The 16,178-nt window shown below is 44.0% G+C and overlaps 1 long non-coding RNA gene across 1 annotated transcript in view; it reads right to left on the reverse strand.

Moving 5' to 3' along the window:
• Positions 1 to 1,226: 1,226 nt before the first annotated feature.
• Positions 1,227 to 16,178, reverse strand: part of LOC139040051 (uncharacterized) — a 48,900-nt gene continuing 33,948 nt past the window's right edge. The window contains exons 4-5 of the long non-coding RNA XR_011493844.1: positions 5,453 to 5,617; positions 1,227 to 2,874 (exon numbers count right to left, since the gene is read on the reverse strand). This is a non-coding gene — a long non-coding RNA (uncharacterized lncRNA). The remainder of the gene's footprint in view (positions 2,875 to 5,452; positions 5,618 to 16,178) is intronic.

The following is a 16,178-nucleotide window of genomic DNA, read 5'->3' on the forward strand; positions in this document are numbered from 1 at the left end:
TTCTTCTTAAAGGAGGGCTATTCTTGAATTCGTTCCTAAAGGAAATAACATAGATAAGTATAGAGGATCAGGAAATGTGTTTATTTTTTAACTGATTCAACCTCTTTAGTATGTTTGTTTTAGCTGCAATCTGGATTGGGACACACATTACTACATGTCTCTCCATGTTAAAGCACTCTCTGTAAATCACTTTCACATAATCAGACACTTAATCACATACCCTTATCTTCTTCTTATTATTCTGACAGGTGCCAAGCCTGCCTAGGGCATCTCCATAGAAATTCCATTCCTATAAACACATTTGTTCCCACCTAGAGTATTATAATCCACATTTAAATGGCCTCCCCACCTCTAATTTCTCATGTCTCCAATCCATCATATACACAGCTTCCATCTCAGTCTTAGAAGTTTCAAGCATACCAATCCACTCCTCAGAACCTTAATGGTTCCACAGTTTCTACACATAAGCCCAAACTTTTCACACTGGCATTTAAAATCCTGAGTGATCATTCCTACCTCTTTACCAAGAGCCGGTTTTCTATAATCCAACCGTAACGAACTCTTCAGCTAAGTTCTTCCCTTTGCTCACACTGTTCTATCTGCTGGAATATCCTCCTCTCTTCTTATTATTCCAAGGCCTAACTTCAATAACCAAAACTTTCCTGCATTATTTCCATCTCTCATTAATTCTGGCTTTCACTGAATATTACAGCCCATTTAAACTATGTATGGCAATTAAATTACTCTGCTGTGTTTTATTTATATGTAGCCATGTTCCTTACCCTTCTCACCTAGACTGTAAACTCTCTGAGGAAGGCATTGTTATCTGCATCATTACCATATTTTCTTAGGATGATCACAGTGCTAGAATACAGGAGGGTCTTTGTAAATTCCTTCCAGATTGAATTGATTATGCTAAATAACTGAGATGATCAGAGGTCATAAGTATACCTTGGATTTTGGTAATTTCCACTCATAATATTTTCCGTTCATGGTCCAGAAGAGTTTTTGTAAGCCAGTTTTAGGCACTGAATAAGTCGAAGTAGGAATTGTCAGCCTACAGCTATGCCTAGACCTCTCTTTGTTTTTTCCTTCCTCTTTCTTAGAATATCTACAACACTGTCCTTCCCTTATCTTTAGGGAATACCACAGCTTCTTTCATTAGCATTCTAATTTTAATTTTTAAAAAAATGATTTATTTGGAGAATCAGTTGCATTTCTTTTTTCAAATTTTAATAATACTCAGTATGAGTTTCCAGAACAAGATAAACATCCTGAACCTACAAGGAGACAGAGAGAGCAGCTTGCACCTATTTGAATGTTATTTTGGCTGTTATTCTGAGATGCTGCACAGAGGATGAACGCTGCCAGAACCTTACATGGCTTTTATTCCCTTCATTCTAACTGTGCCTCAAACCCAGAGAATCCCACAACCACAAGCTTGTGCTTTTAAAGACCAACAAGAGGGAAATAGTTAAAAGGGACTTCTGAGTTCATTGCTTTTCTTCAAGTATTTATGAACAAAAAGTTGGAAAGAAATTCACAGCATAAGTGCATTTAGAGAAGGCTAAGAGCAGCAGAAAACCAGATGACACATTCTGGAATGGGAGCAATCAAGGTTCTATTCAGTCCTCTCCCCCTACACCGTGCATCAGAATATTTTCCCGTTTGAAACTGCTTGCACAGTTGCACAGGTGTATTGAATTCACACTGATCCACCAAAAAAAAAAAAAAAAAAGCAAGAAAATTGTTCATATGTCAACAGCATCTAGAAATTTCAGCAAATTCTTTAAGATGCAAAGATTAAAAATAATCCACTAAGGATTATTCCTACTATTGGGACAATGGTGAGGCTTTTCAGCTGTGAATAATCTGTTGATCTAACCATAAAGTAATTGTTGAGAAAAAAATTTTGCCTACCTCTGTGCCAGGTACTGGGATGGTATATAGCTAAGCCAGGAGTCAGAAAACTTTCTGTAAAAGGCTAGGGAGTAAATATCATAGGCTTGGCAAGATATACAATCTCTGTTGCAACTACTCAACTTTGCCTTGTAGCTGGAAAGCAGCCATACACACTACATAAACAAATGGGCATATATGTGTTCTAATAAAACTTTATTAACAAAACAGGCAGCCAGCCTGCAGCCATAGTTCGCCCCGGGTTAGACCACATGTCCTTTGACTACAGTAATGATATCTTTCTTAGTAACCATTGCATTTCCAGCATCCAGATTAGTGTCTGACATATAGCAGGTGCCAATTAAACACTAGTAAATACAAAAATTAATTTTTTAAAAACATATTTCTTGTCCTCAAAGACCTTACCATTTAGTTTTTTGTGAAAGACAAAAATAGGAAAAGGTAGAATAAAAACAAGGATTGTGGATTCAAGGTTAGCTCCTTGACTCACCATCAACTTTACCAACTCTAATGAAGGCTTATATTTTAACTGATCATGGCTCCATATCTTGAGGACTCAGTTTTCCTAAGAGATATTATGGGCTGAGTATAGGAAAACCACAAAGGAGGGTATAGCACCCCGAGGTTAATAAGAGAGGAGAGTCATCACCGGTAAGCCTGAAGGGACGAGGGAAGAATTACGTCAATCTTGAGGGAGAGAGTCATCTAGAACAGGTCACCATGTGAGAAGCAGTGACCTCGTGTTGAGTGATATGGCTGGATGGAGGCGACTTCACAGAGAAAGAAGGGAAGTAATTTACTATCCTTACTTCCCTTCCTCACTCTGATTTCCTGTTGAGGCTCTTGATTGACTGAACTGAACCGTAAGCCAAAGGGCTAGGAAGCTTGTTGGTGTGGTCCACACAGGTCAGCCTCCGGAGGCAGAGGACACTGTCGAGATGATGAAGAGCCAATCTGGAGGGACAAACAGAAGATGTCTAGCACAAATGGAGCCCAAAGGAACTGAAAGCTCGTTACACTGGGGCTGTCCTCTGTGAGGGTTGTTAGGTACATCAGGGTGGCATCAGATTGATCGCCCACACACTCCCATTTTTCTCCTGAATGAGATTTTCACCACTGTCTACAGGGAAATGAATTGAGCAATTTTCTGTTCCCTGCAGTGTAAGGAGAATCTCTTGCCAACCACTCTCATTTAGCAGATGGTAGGTGATACCATGAGGCCTGTTTGTTTCCTCCTAAGGCAAAAGGCCAGGGAAAGAGCACTGGAGTCAGGAGCTCCAGTTCCCAGCTCTGGCTCTGCTCCTAAGTGGCTAAGTGACCATGGGGAAGTCACTTCTCTTGGGGCTTGGCCTCTTTCCTAATCTAAAAAAAACAGAGTCATTGGATCTGATGATCTGTGGTCAGGATTCTTAACCTAGAATCCTCTTGAAATTACTTAAAACCTTTGAAAAATTTGTTTTTGTGCACATGAGCATTTTCCATCAGAAGAATAATGGTTTCCTCTTATCAAACACTTACTACCAACTAGGCACTTAGGCACTGTGCTTAGCTCATTCTCTGTCTCTCTGTCTCTCTCTCCCATTGTCTCTCTAGAAAATCTCACTGAATCCTCACAACAATCTATGAAGCTTATGAGTCTTTTTCTATTTTATCATTGAGTGACTTGCCCAAGATGCATAATTAGGAAGTGGCAGAACCAGGATTCTCACCACTCTCTGTAACCCCCAAGATCATGCCCCACCGACCCCCCCATGTTGCCTCAACCCCCTAGATCAAACACCTATGGCTAAGAATGCCAAACAAGCGTTAACTGCTTCTGCAGGACAGGCCTCAGGGCAACCTAGGAGGGCCATTTCCTGCAGGGAAAGGTCTGGGAGTTTGGGTGTTGAGGATCTCATTGGTGGCTCATAGTGTAGGAGAGGTTAGGGACAGACAATTCTGAACTGAACGAGTCAAGTCCTGCTGAGCTGAGCCCTAGGGGTAAGGGAGACACCTCATAGAGCAGAACTGAAGGCCAAAGAGGCCTTGAAGCTGAGTAGGAGTGCCTCTTCTCTCATTGAAGATGGTTTTTCCTGTTAACCTTCTGTAAATTTTTTTGGACCATCAGATAAAGGAAGCATTGCTCCATTCTCTCTATGTAGCCTCAGAAGGCCCCAAAGGAGAAGTTCCTCCATCCTGAAGGGAGAAATCATCCATACTTTCCAGAGAAGAGGGGCAACAGAAGGTTGGGGCTCTTGGTGCTCTGTGATCTGGCATATCTAAGCAGCTTGAGCCACCACAGCCCCATGCTGAGACTGCTGCTGGCTGCTCTGCCACCATCTGGAGAGCCACTCCCCCAGGCCTTGGATGCCCTTTGAAAGCCAAGCTGCTCTGTTGCTTATTTCAAACAGGGCAAATGCCTAAAGAGCAACTGTGAGGCCAAGTTTCCCATCTGTGAAGCTCCCAAGGGACTCTGAGACCAAGAAATGCTTTTCTGGCCCATACTCTGAGCCCCAAAGTAGGAGAAATCCCTCTTAGCCAACATGCAGCCTTCTTGCCAGCCTAGTCAGTGGATGCCGCCTACTGTGAGAAACTAGGGACCCGATTCCCCTGAGGAAATCCCATTGCAAAGAGGAGAGGAGTTGCTGGCCCCTCTGCAAGGGAAATGGGACTTTAGAGTTCATCAGCCCTGCATCTCGGGACAGGATACTCTCCTGAGTGCAGTAAGCCAGGCTTATTTCCTCTGTGCTGGCACAGCCAAAGCAACAGCAAACCTTCGCAGCCCTGTTTGACCTGGATCACGGATGTGAAGTGCTCTGCATGGCCCGGAGAGGCCTGTAGATGCCACTTTGTTCTGCCAGAGCCTTCCTCTGCACACGCCTCCAATCCCTGCAATCTTTTCCTTATTGCCTGGCTGCACTAATGGCTTAGGTTGCCTCTGAGCGGCCTGAGCCTGCAGTCTGCTCCACTGGTGATGCCAGAAACCCCAGTCTAGTACCCAGGGCACGAGGGACTCTGAGGCTCTCCATCTGGGCACCAGGATGGAAAGCGATACTTGTCCTTGCTCTTCTTGACCTGGAGAAATATAAGGATCTTTCTGAGCAGCCCAACAGTAAGGAATCATTTGATGCAGTGTATAAACCTGTTCCTGATTTGGCCTGATAGCCTGTGTTGAGAGATCAATAAGAAATATATTTTCCTTCAGCTGGTTTGCTCATTCCCATGGCTTCCTACCAATGATAGTGACTTTGAAGACCTGGGAACTTCATTTCTTCTTTAAACTGTGGCACCTGGCTATTCAAATTGCTTTCGTGGGTGGGATTTTACAGAGAAAGAAACTGAGATACAGGGAGATGAAGTAACATTCAAGGTCACAGAGCTAGTCAGTGACAGAGCTGGAAAGCAAAAAAAAGTGGACCCAACACTTAATATATGGTGACTGACATGGGACTAGGCACTCTACACACATTCCCCTCAATTTCTAACTCTCACTTGAGGTGGACATTGTTCCCCTCCGTTACTGTTGCCACTTATGACAAGATGTGGTCCCGACCTTTAAGAAGTTTGCAGGCTGAAGTCCTTGCATAATACCACATTGACTTGTGTTTCTTCCATCCATTTTGAAGACCTGCTACTTTCATATTCCCTTCTTCTGAAGGCTTCCTTCCTATTTAGGAAATGAGATCTGTGGATGACTTATCTTGCAATTTCCTTCTTCCTGTCAAGGCCAAATTTAACCAGAAACTCATGAAATTCAACATTAACCAAATTCATTCCAGTTCCCTTAAACCAACTCTCATCTGTGAAAGGCAGCAATAAGCTACCAAGACAAGGGGCCCCATCTTCTAGAAATTTATCAAGTGGATGAAGAAATGACCCAGAAGTTTCACTCCTGCAGGAACTCTTATATGTGGGAACTGGGAGACAGTTTCAAGAATGGTCAATGCAACATGATAATGATTTTTTTAAGTGAAATAACCAAAATATATATCAACAGTAGAATGTACACATAAAGTGTGGGGAAGTCATACTATCCAGCAGTGACAATTGAGTGAACTACAACTCTAAGTGTCAATGAAGATGAACCCCAAAACATAATATAGAGTGAAAGAAGTAAGTTACAGAAAAATGCAGGTACTGTATCCACTTATATGTCATTGAAACATGCAAAACCAAATAAAGTAGTATTGAGTGTTGAATATGCAGGTGGTAAAATCATAAGGCAAAGCAAGGACGTCATTAACACACTAGCCAGGATGATTGGGTCCTTTGGGCTTGGGGGAAATGGAGAAGGGCGTAACTGAGAAGGGACACACAGGGGCCTTCTAGGGGAAATGTTCTATGTCTTCACTTGAGAGATAGGCACCAAGTGGGCTGTCTTATTCTTATTCTTTAACTGTGTACCTATTTGTGCAGATACTTTTATATGTTTGTGTGTCTATCTCATCCCTGGAATGTAAGTTTCATGAAGGCAGGGTTTCACCTGTTTTCCTCAATGGCAGATCATCAACATCTAGAAGGGTGCATACATAGCCAATATTCAATATGTATTTTTTAACAAATGATTGAATTCATTACTTAATGAATATTTCCACAATATGAATTTTAATAAGGTAATTTTTAAAATAATAAAATTCATAGACAAGAGTGCTTTTGAAATAGGATCCACAGATGCTGATGAGAGACATAAAGAGAATGGAGTGAAGTGAGGGGAGGGAGTGTTCACGGTGACCAGTGTCATCTGGAGAAGACGTAAGCCAGACACTGAGAAGACGAAGGAGAGAAGGGAGGAGAGGGGGAATTCTAGGCTGACGTACCAACACAATAATTATTACTATTAACTGAATTTTTATACTGTGCCAAGATCTTATTTGATTTTGACTATAAGCCAGTGAGGTAAACAGCATTATTACCTCCACTTCACAGAAGAGCTCATGGCTTTCACAGAGCTAGTAAGTGGACTTGTGACCTGGTCTGTCTAACTCTAGTACATACACAAGCAGAGGCAGGGATGTCCAGGGAGTACTCAACTGGGGGAGTGGGGAGTGGCTCCTGCTGGGCTGGGCTAACCAAGTTCAGCTCCAACCCCACCGAGCTCACTCTCCAACCAGGCCCCACTGCTCTGTGCTCAGAGCAAACTATTTGTAGGGTTCACAGCTCCTCTGCAGTGGAAGTGAGTGGGAAGCAAATGACCAGTGGTGAGTCACTGCTTCTCATTCAGTGGTGGCAGCGAAGGCACAATTATCTCAACAGAGATCCTCTTCCTGCAAAAGGCAAATGCCGCTGAGGAGCTGGGGGTTTGCAGCTCAGGTTTCCATTTGATGCCTGTGCCCCAGCTGAGGTGGATGGGATTGCAAACCACGTCCCTACTTAGACACAGCCGTGGAAACTTCCACTTTTCAAAGAGAAATCCTCTTGTGTGTCCCAGGGAAAATTAATAATAACAACAATCAAAGAAATAATTGCAGCACTTACCCAGTACCAGGCTCTGTGCTAAGTGCCTTATACACACTATTGAATTTTCCTTAGAGCAGCATGATGTATTTAATATCTCCATCTTCCCAATCAGAGATTTCAGATGACTTGCCCAAGGTGATGCAAACTGTAATCCATGTATGCAGGACTCAAGTCTAGGTTGACGGGCTACAGAACCGAAGTTCTTAACCACCTCACTCTATGGCCTCTTGGACGTGACAACATAGTGAAAAGTTTGGGAAACACCTAGAAAAGTGTCAAAAGGGGGCAGGATGATAGTGCCCACCATGTTGAGGACTTACTAACTAGATATGGATCTAGTTGGGTGCTCTTGAGTTACTCCACCAAGATCTATCTCTCTGCCTTCATCCCTCCATCTGCTCCCACATGCTTCCCTGACCTCAAGAAAACATGAGTGTCTCTGAAAGTTCATCAGATTAGTGGGGACTAGCCGTGCTTCTCCTTGCAAGATTAACAAGGATATGTGTTAAATTCCTCACACACTGCCCAGCTTACTGTGTTTCCCTTTTGCATTAAGTTAAAATTCAGACACATTTTCATCTTCATTTCACCTTGAGCATCTCCTAGCAGTGGTTCCCACTGCCTTGGATTTCAGTTTCTCGATTCTTCCCTCCACGCCACCTTAACTCCTATAAGACTTGAGCAGGGAGTTAATACTCTGAAACAGACATGCAAGGCACCCCGGAGAGTTTCAACTTTAAAAAATCTTTTTTTAAATTTAGAATAAAATGAAGAAGGAAATCAACACTTTCTGATTGTATCTTATTTGTAAGTTTGTAAATGAGGACTCCTCCTTTCTAAATCAGACTGTATTTGTGTTATGAGAAAAATATGGTTGGAAACGGAAATCCTATAAATAGAGAAAAAGAATATTCAAGGCTCATAACACCAAAATCCCAGCCCTTCTCCTGACTATATCTTTTAAACCTGAAATGCTAAATTCCATTAAATTACTTCCAATTTATACATTGGAAAGAGAAACCAGACAGACTCAATTATAGTCCTTTCCAAATTAGGATTTATGTAGTCTCCACCCTGGGCTCAGACCAAGTTGGGCCTCTTAGCCTTGCCTCTCTCATGCATACTGCAATCAAACCACTTCTCTGGTGGGCTTCACGGATGTGGTCGGGGGCACCAGGCATGGGCTGCTGCCCTGATTCCGGCAATTATCTCTGTGTAGTTTATCCTGTGCCCTGTCATTGCTGGAACACAGAACACAGGTGAGAAGAAAACAAACTGGTCTGGCCTGATCCTGCCTCTCCCCAATGCCGCAGACAGCTTACAAAGATGCTTTTGGTATCACGTGGCAAGAAAATTGCCAAGAAAAGACCTTCAGAAGAGTCTCTGAGAGACTTAACACTGCGATCAGTGGAAAAGCTATAAAAATGAAATAAGAAAATCAAACCAGAAGGTCAGACAGTACAAGCAGAGAGTCTCAAGACAGTGTTGGGGAAGATTTAAAATATTTAAAGATGGATGGTCCAAAAAAGAGGGATCATTTTAAAGAATAGGCAAAACTGAAAACACGTACCAATACGTACAAAGAGAAGAGAATTCTTCTACTATCTAAATGCTTCTAGGACTTGGTGTCTGTCTGACAGGTGCAGGATTTTGTAATGAAGCTTCCACCTCTCCCCGCCTCTCCCTGTCCACCACTCTCCCATACCTATATGAAACAAAGAGAGATATTTGACCTTGTCCACTAAGATTTATACCTTCCCTTTGCTGTCTCCAGAGTTTCCATTTTAGTCCATTGATTCTCAGATACTTAGCGGTGTCCAATCAGGAGTTAGATGGTGCCGTTACTGCTGCTACTACTAAGAAGAAGAAGAGCAGCCAAGATTATTGAGTGCCTACTGTGCACCAGGCACTGTTCTAAGCATTTTGTAAGTATGACTGGTTAATCCTCAGAGTGACTCTTTCACAGGATGAAATGCCCAACTTACAAGAAAGCTGAGGCAAACACAGTCTTTATTACGTGTCCAACATTATACAGCTTGTAAATGATAACATAGGAAAGAAGCTGGAGGGAAGACCAGAAGACTGAGGCAACAAGTCTCAGCAAGTAGTAAGGGAGGAAGAAGAGAGAAGAGCCAAAGGGGCTAGACACCGAGAAAGGCTTTGGGGATACGAAAGCCACAGCCGTTGGGAAAGAATTAAGAAGCAGAAAGTAGATGCCTTTCAGAAACATTGCTATAGATTATGAATTGGATCAAATTTAATGTTCCTCAAGGGACACAAGTAAAAATTGAGCTTCCTTTTTATAGTATAAATAGAGTATCATATTTTTTTATAATTCTCTTTGTGTTGGACAGGGTTCTCAAATCACACCTCCACAGAGACTGGGACATATAAGATCCTGCTTTTACAAGGGTTACACATCTAACATGCTCTGTGGCTTCACACATGACCTCACCAGTTAAGCACAAGAATCTCTGAGGATAAAATGTGGTGATGATGTGAATTTACAGGGAGACAGCAGGGAAGAGCAAAGTACCCTTCAATAGCTTAGAGACAAGACGGCTCCTCTGATAATTAAACTATGAAATCCACAAACAATGGATTCATTCACTTAACAAGCATTTGTGGGGCACCTACTATGTGGCAGGAACTGTTCTTCACAAGGGGATATAGCAGTGAACAAAATAAACATTTTTGGAGCTTATTTTCTAGTAAAGAAAGACAGAAAATAAGCAAATAAATGAGTAAATATTACCATAATGTCAGTTAGTAGCTGACACAGTGGTTCTCAGCAATGATCTGCAAGGTCATTCTGAGAAAGTTGGATATCTACCAGCCCTACAAGCTCCTACTTTACCTATAGGATGGACTGTGTCGCTCACCAGAAGGGGAGGAGGTTGGGGAGCTACAGAAGAATGGAAAAAGGAGAGTTACAAGAACCCAATATCAGCAGAGCCCACTGAAACATGTAGGAGAGACATATTTCAAATCAAGTTCCACCCACTCCTAGCTGTGTTACTATGGGCCAGTTACTTATCCTCTCTGTACCTCAGTTTCCTCAATTATAATAATACTGCCTAGATCTTAGGTTTGGGGTATGCTGTAAACAAAGCAATACCTGTAAAGTATTTACCATAGTGAGCCCAATAAATGCTCCTTGCTATCAATATTCTTGCAGCGTCCCTCCTGATGAAGATACTGTCTCTAAGAGAATTGAGTGAAACTCATTAAGTTGACCCCAAAGACTGGCTAAAATTTACGACAAGAGTCTAGCTTGGTGACAGTGGTCCTTACTACTGATTACAAGCCTCAAACACTTAGGTTGAAGGCTAGTATGGATCTCAGCATAAAAAATGCCCTCCTGAGATACCAGAATCAGGCTGTCTGTATATTTCTCTGTATTCAAAATTCTTCTTATGTAAATTACTTATTAACAAAAAGAAGCATCAGGAGTCATTATCAAGTACTAACTGGGTGCCAGCACTAAAGCCATGTTCTAGAGAAATAAAGACAACGATAACAAAAGGCCAAACTTAGTTCCCTGACTCAAGGAGCTCACTGCCTAGCAGGGAAGCAAGAGCTACAGGAACTCTTGGATCAAAAATCCCAAAGAAGCGCCCCCTAAGCACCACTGAGAAGAAGAAGAAAGATGTTCCCTTGAGAAAAGGCTGAGTCACATAGTATGAAGAGAGCACAGTTTTGTGGAGCACATCCTAAGTGCCAGCCACCAAAACACATGTTCCTGTTTACTCCTGCTATACACCTCACTGGGTTGGATTCTTAAGCCCATTTTATGGATGAGAAAACCAAGTTTCAGAGAAATTGAACGGCTTGTTCAAAGTCATCCAGCTACCCAGAGACTGCCCTAGAATATAAATTTATGTCTGACCTTGAACTCGTTGTTATTTTCCCTATTATAGGAAGCAATCTAGGGTAACAGCCAAGAGTGTGGTGGGATCTGGAGACAGAACTGGGATTTGAATTCATCTAACTGTGATTTGGGCAAATCATTTTATCTCTTTGTGCCTGTTCTCTCAGACACAAAGTCTGTTTCATGACAATATCTCTCTCACAACAGTGTTGAGAATTAAATGACATAATCCTTGTTTAGCACATAGGTGGCACTCAGTAAGTGTTGGCTGTGATATCAAACCAGATGATGCCACTCTTTCCTCCCACCATCCACTCTCCTCGGGGCTGCCACCCTAAGACAGCTCTGAAGATCTGAAGGCTAGAATGCTTAGGCAGAAGAGGTACCTTGAGAAGGAAGGGAAAGTAACCATTGTGGGAAGACCAGGGCAAATGCCTGGATGAAGCCTTCCCAGGGCCCAGCAGATCCCACCTGCCAGCTACCCAGCTTCCTTCAGGAGCTGTGTTGCTCAGGATGGGCTCTTTGGGAAATTAATCGTCCTGATAGCAGAGTCTGTCATTGTTCCACTCAGATGCCCATGCACTCACGATCCTTCAACCCTGTTGTGCTCTGCCTAAGGGCTCTCTCTGGCTGCAGGAGCTGGTGAAGCTCTTACATAGAGAAGGCCCGAAATAAGTGGGTGCATCTCCCAGCTTCCTTGCTTTCTGATAGGGGTAAGTCTGAAGCGTGTTCTCCACCATGCGCCAGAGACCCCCGGCAGGACTGAACTCCAGCTGCCCACAGTAGCCTGCTCATTGACATAGGCTTTATTGATTTCCCTCCCTTCCCTCTCACTTCCTCGCTTCCCAACCAGTGCTTCCTGAGATCACGCAGATCCTAGTGTCGAGGTCTGCTTCAGGGAGAGCCCAGCTCACTAGCTGAGTGTGCAGTTCTAGGTTCAGTCACTCCATGAACCCTCTCTTAGTTCCTCTTCCTGCTGAGAAGAAGCCTTTTGGCTTCCGCACAGAGCTTTTACCAAAACACACAGTCTGTTTGTAATAGAGACTGCAACTGAATCAGTGTCAGCAGCCAGTTTACCGGTTTTCACAAATGCTTTATTCTCACTGTGCCCAGCCCCTCCCACCCCCCTGACCACCTGACCACAGGATCCTCACGTCCTTGGTTACCCTGATGCTCTTCTCAGGGCAAGACTGGAAGAAGCAGTCACTTTTTATAATACTCTGAACTAAGGAGTGTTTGAGCTGAGAATTTAGGAGAAAACATTTCCTGAATCGGCAAAGATTTATGCTAAAGGATCCTTTGATGAAATGACCCACCAAGAAAGGAGCGCTTCCCCATAGCATTTTAAGAGATTTCTGGAGGGAAGAGAGAGGAGACTATTCTGTCTTACTAGCTGACTCTAAGTACTGAGGGAAGTCTCCCATGCTGCTGGCTGAACTCAGCAAAGTGCAAAACAGCTCCTTGTAAAGGCTCATCAGATATTATTGATCCATTTAGAAAATATTTATTGAGCACCTACTATGTGCCTTGATAGGCACTGATCTAGGTAATGGGGCTGCAGTAGTGAAAATAAGCAAAAAACAAAAACCCATAAAGTCTCTGCCCTCATGTAGCTTACATTCTGTATTAGTCATCTATTGCTTCATAACAAATGGTTCCAAAATTTAATGGCTTAAAGCAACAAACATTTGCTCTAAATTCTGTAGGTGAGCAATCTGGGCTAGGGGCAGCTGAGCTGTTCTACTTGTCTCACCTGGGGTCACTCATTCAACTGCAATCATTTGGTGCCTTGACTGGGGCAGCATGGTCTAAGACGGACTGGCTCCCATCTGGCAGGTGGTATAAACTATCAGCTGGTTGGTCTAGGGGGCCTCTGCTGGGGCAGCTTAGGTCTTCTCCACATGGCCTGTCTTCCTTCAGTAGGCTAGTCTCAGAAGTTCTATAATGTCATGCCTACAACTTCTACTGATCAAAGCCAGTCACAAGGCCAGCCCAGATGTAAGGGGCACTCCATCTCTTGATGGGAGATCCTTCAAAGATACATTGCAAATGGCATGTACACAGTTTGAGGAAGAATTTGTGGCCTTTTTTTTTTCAATCTACTGTATATTTGAGTAGTTGAGACAAACAGCAAATATATAACAATGCTTAGGCAGAAGTTCTCAACCCTGGTTCCACATAAGAATTATCTGGAGAGTTTTTTAAAGAAATACCAGATCCTCCGCCACAGACCAATTAAATCAGGGATTGGAACTTGGATATCACATGATTGACCCCAAGTGGAGCTGACTTGCAGCTAACTTTGAGAAGCACTGGTTAAAGTGCACTGAAGGAAAAATAAAGCCAGGTAGGGGAATCTAGAGTAACGGGAGAGTTGTGTCAGATGGGGAAGTCAAGGAAAGGCTTTCTAAAGAGGAAACGTTTGAGCATAGACTTAAATCAATAAGAGAGCCCGGGAGCCTTGGCGCCATTGGGGGAGGAGATGGAAGAGCAAATGAAAATACGCTGAGGCCAGAGGTGGAGAAGAGGCTGGGGCCACAGGAGCAGGTGTGGTAGAAGATGTGTTGGGAGGAGGGTCCAGACCAGGGGGGCGGGGCCTCGGAGGAGCGTTCTGCTCACTTTCCCAGAGTCGAGGGTCTTACAGTTTGATCAGTCACTTCTCTTGGTTTTTGTAATCAGGGGAAGCAATAAAGAACTGACTGACTACACCATCTGTCGAAGGGCACACAACTTTTAAAAGTTATTTTTTAAAAGAACTCACTAATTCAATAGCAGTCTCTAGGAAATGGGAAACAAAGCTGCAGGAGAGGAGAAAGTGGAAGAGGAGAAAACAAATGACAACAAAAAGCATTGCTTCAGAGAAGACAGTGTAGAAAAAAAGAACTCAACGCTGAGTTCATCAGTGGCGGGCTCTCCATTTTGTAGGAGCAAATGGAAGCTCTGCACACCAGAGGCTGGTCTCACAGTTGATTGCAGCTGAAAGAGGATAAGGATGCGGGGATCTCAGCTCCCACTTCACTCACTTGTCCTCCCTTCTCCCACCCTTGCCTGCCACTCCCCTCCCTGTTCAGTCTGTCCTTGTCAGTGCACATTGATGAACCACCAGAGGGATCTTCGGCAGCTTACCTCCCACCCCCCACCCACCTTCTCCAACAAAGTGTCTAACTTACTGCCTAGGCTGCAGCTTCCCTGGAAGCAGCCAGTTCAGTGCAGAGCTGTTAGTTCACCCTCAACGTCTGTGTCCTCACTGGAGGCAATAGTAACGTCCTCCCATCCCCTCGTGGAGCCATCTTAGAAGGTAACAAGAATGTGTGACCCGGTTCCCCTACAAGAAGGAATAGTTCTGGAGGGGAGAAAATGAAGGCCCAAAGAGGAAACTGCAAACCTACCAAGGGCTGGTCACCATGTGAGAAAGGGTCAGTGTCCTCTCTCCAGAGACCATATGGCTGGAGTTACAAACAGCCTCTTTCTTCCTCATGGTGAGACCCAAGTCAGCAAGGGAGTATTCACTGCACTGAGAGCTGCCAGCACACAGCCTCCCCTCTCCCCCTCCCTAAGGGCCCTGAGGCCCTGCATCAGAATTAAGCAGGAGGAGAATGGCTGTTAAATAGGCAGAATCCCAGGTCCTCTCCAAACCTACTGAATCAGAATCTATGGGGTCGGGACCTCAGACTGCTCATTTCAAACAAGCTCCCCAGGTAATGCTGTTGCAAGTTAAAAATCACAAATTTAAATGAAAACTTAAATGCAATTCTCAAACCCCCAGCAACCAGGTGAATTTCTCTCTCATCAGCCTGGTGGGACATCCCAGACCCCAAACACTTTTCCAGAACATACCACTAAACAGGAGGCCCCAGAACAAGACTGCAAGCCCTAGCTCCAGCCGAAAGAGGACATTTCCCCGAGGAAGCACTTTTAATAAGCTTGGAAAACAATTTGCTCTGCAGCCCGCATAGCCTGCAGCAGCCTCCTAGCTCTCCACGGATTAGAACGATCTTACTAAATTCGGATGAGGAGACCCCCATGACCAGGGGTCTCAGCGGGCTTGAGTCTACTCCCCAGATTTGGGCCTGACATTGTTGGTGGAAATCCCAGAACATATTTCTGGGAGAGGAGAGAAGCAAGACCCTGGTTTGCTGCATTTCTCGTAGGTGAAAAGGTTTTGCACAAGCTCGTTCTGTCGGAGACACAGACTTTCATTAGATGGACTGTGTTGATGTTGACAGTGGGAAGGGAGGAAGGAGAAGAAGGCCAGTGAGACAGGCAAGGCCCTCAGGGAAGCCCACTCCACCTCATGAGCAGCCGAGTCTTTTCTTTTTTTCTCTCTTTCTTTCTCCTCATTTCTCTCTCCTCTTTTTCTACTTTTGCTTTGCTCTCTTCCTTTTTCCTTCTCTCTACCTATATCTCTCCTCTCCTTCCACTTCCTCTTTCCTTTGCTCTTCCTCTCTCCCTTTCTCTCTGTCTCTTCTTCTTTTCCTCTTTCCCTTTCCCTCCTCCCCTCACCTTTCCTTTCATTTTGCAAGAAACACTTACCAGGTGTCCAAACTGTGCCTCATGGATAGCACTGAAGAAACATACTATTAGTGGCCTCTAGCAGCTGCCAATCACAGGGAAGATACAAAGAACAGGCAACTGCAATTCAGTTACAAGTGGTAAGGTGGGTACGCTTGAAATAGGCATCCAACCCAGGCTGCAGCTCAAGGAAGTGATGTCTAAGCAGACGTCTAAGAGGTGAATGTGCAGCAAACCAGCAAAAGGCTGGAGGAGGGGTAGAGAGTGCTCCAGGCTGGCATAAGTTCCTAATTCAAGAGAAAACATGGCACCTCTGAGGGTTTGTGAGAGTCCATGGCTGTCATGCACTGTTGTGTGCATTGTGTCCTGCACAAGAGCACTGGGTCAAGGAGCAAGGGCAGAGAACCACCCTGGGGCGTGGGCCTTCCTCTCACACAGT

Source organism: Equus asinus, chromosome 2 (assembly GCF_041296235.1).
Source record: "Equus asinus isolate D_3611 breed Donkey chromosome 2, EquAss-T2T_v2, whole genome shotgun sequence".
Taxonomy (NCBI): Eukaryota; Metazoa; Chordata; class Mammalia; order Perissodactyla; family Equidae; genus Equus; species Equus asinus.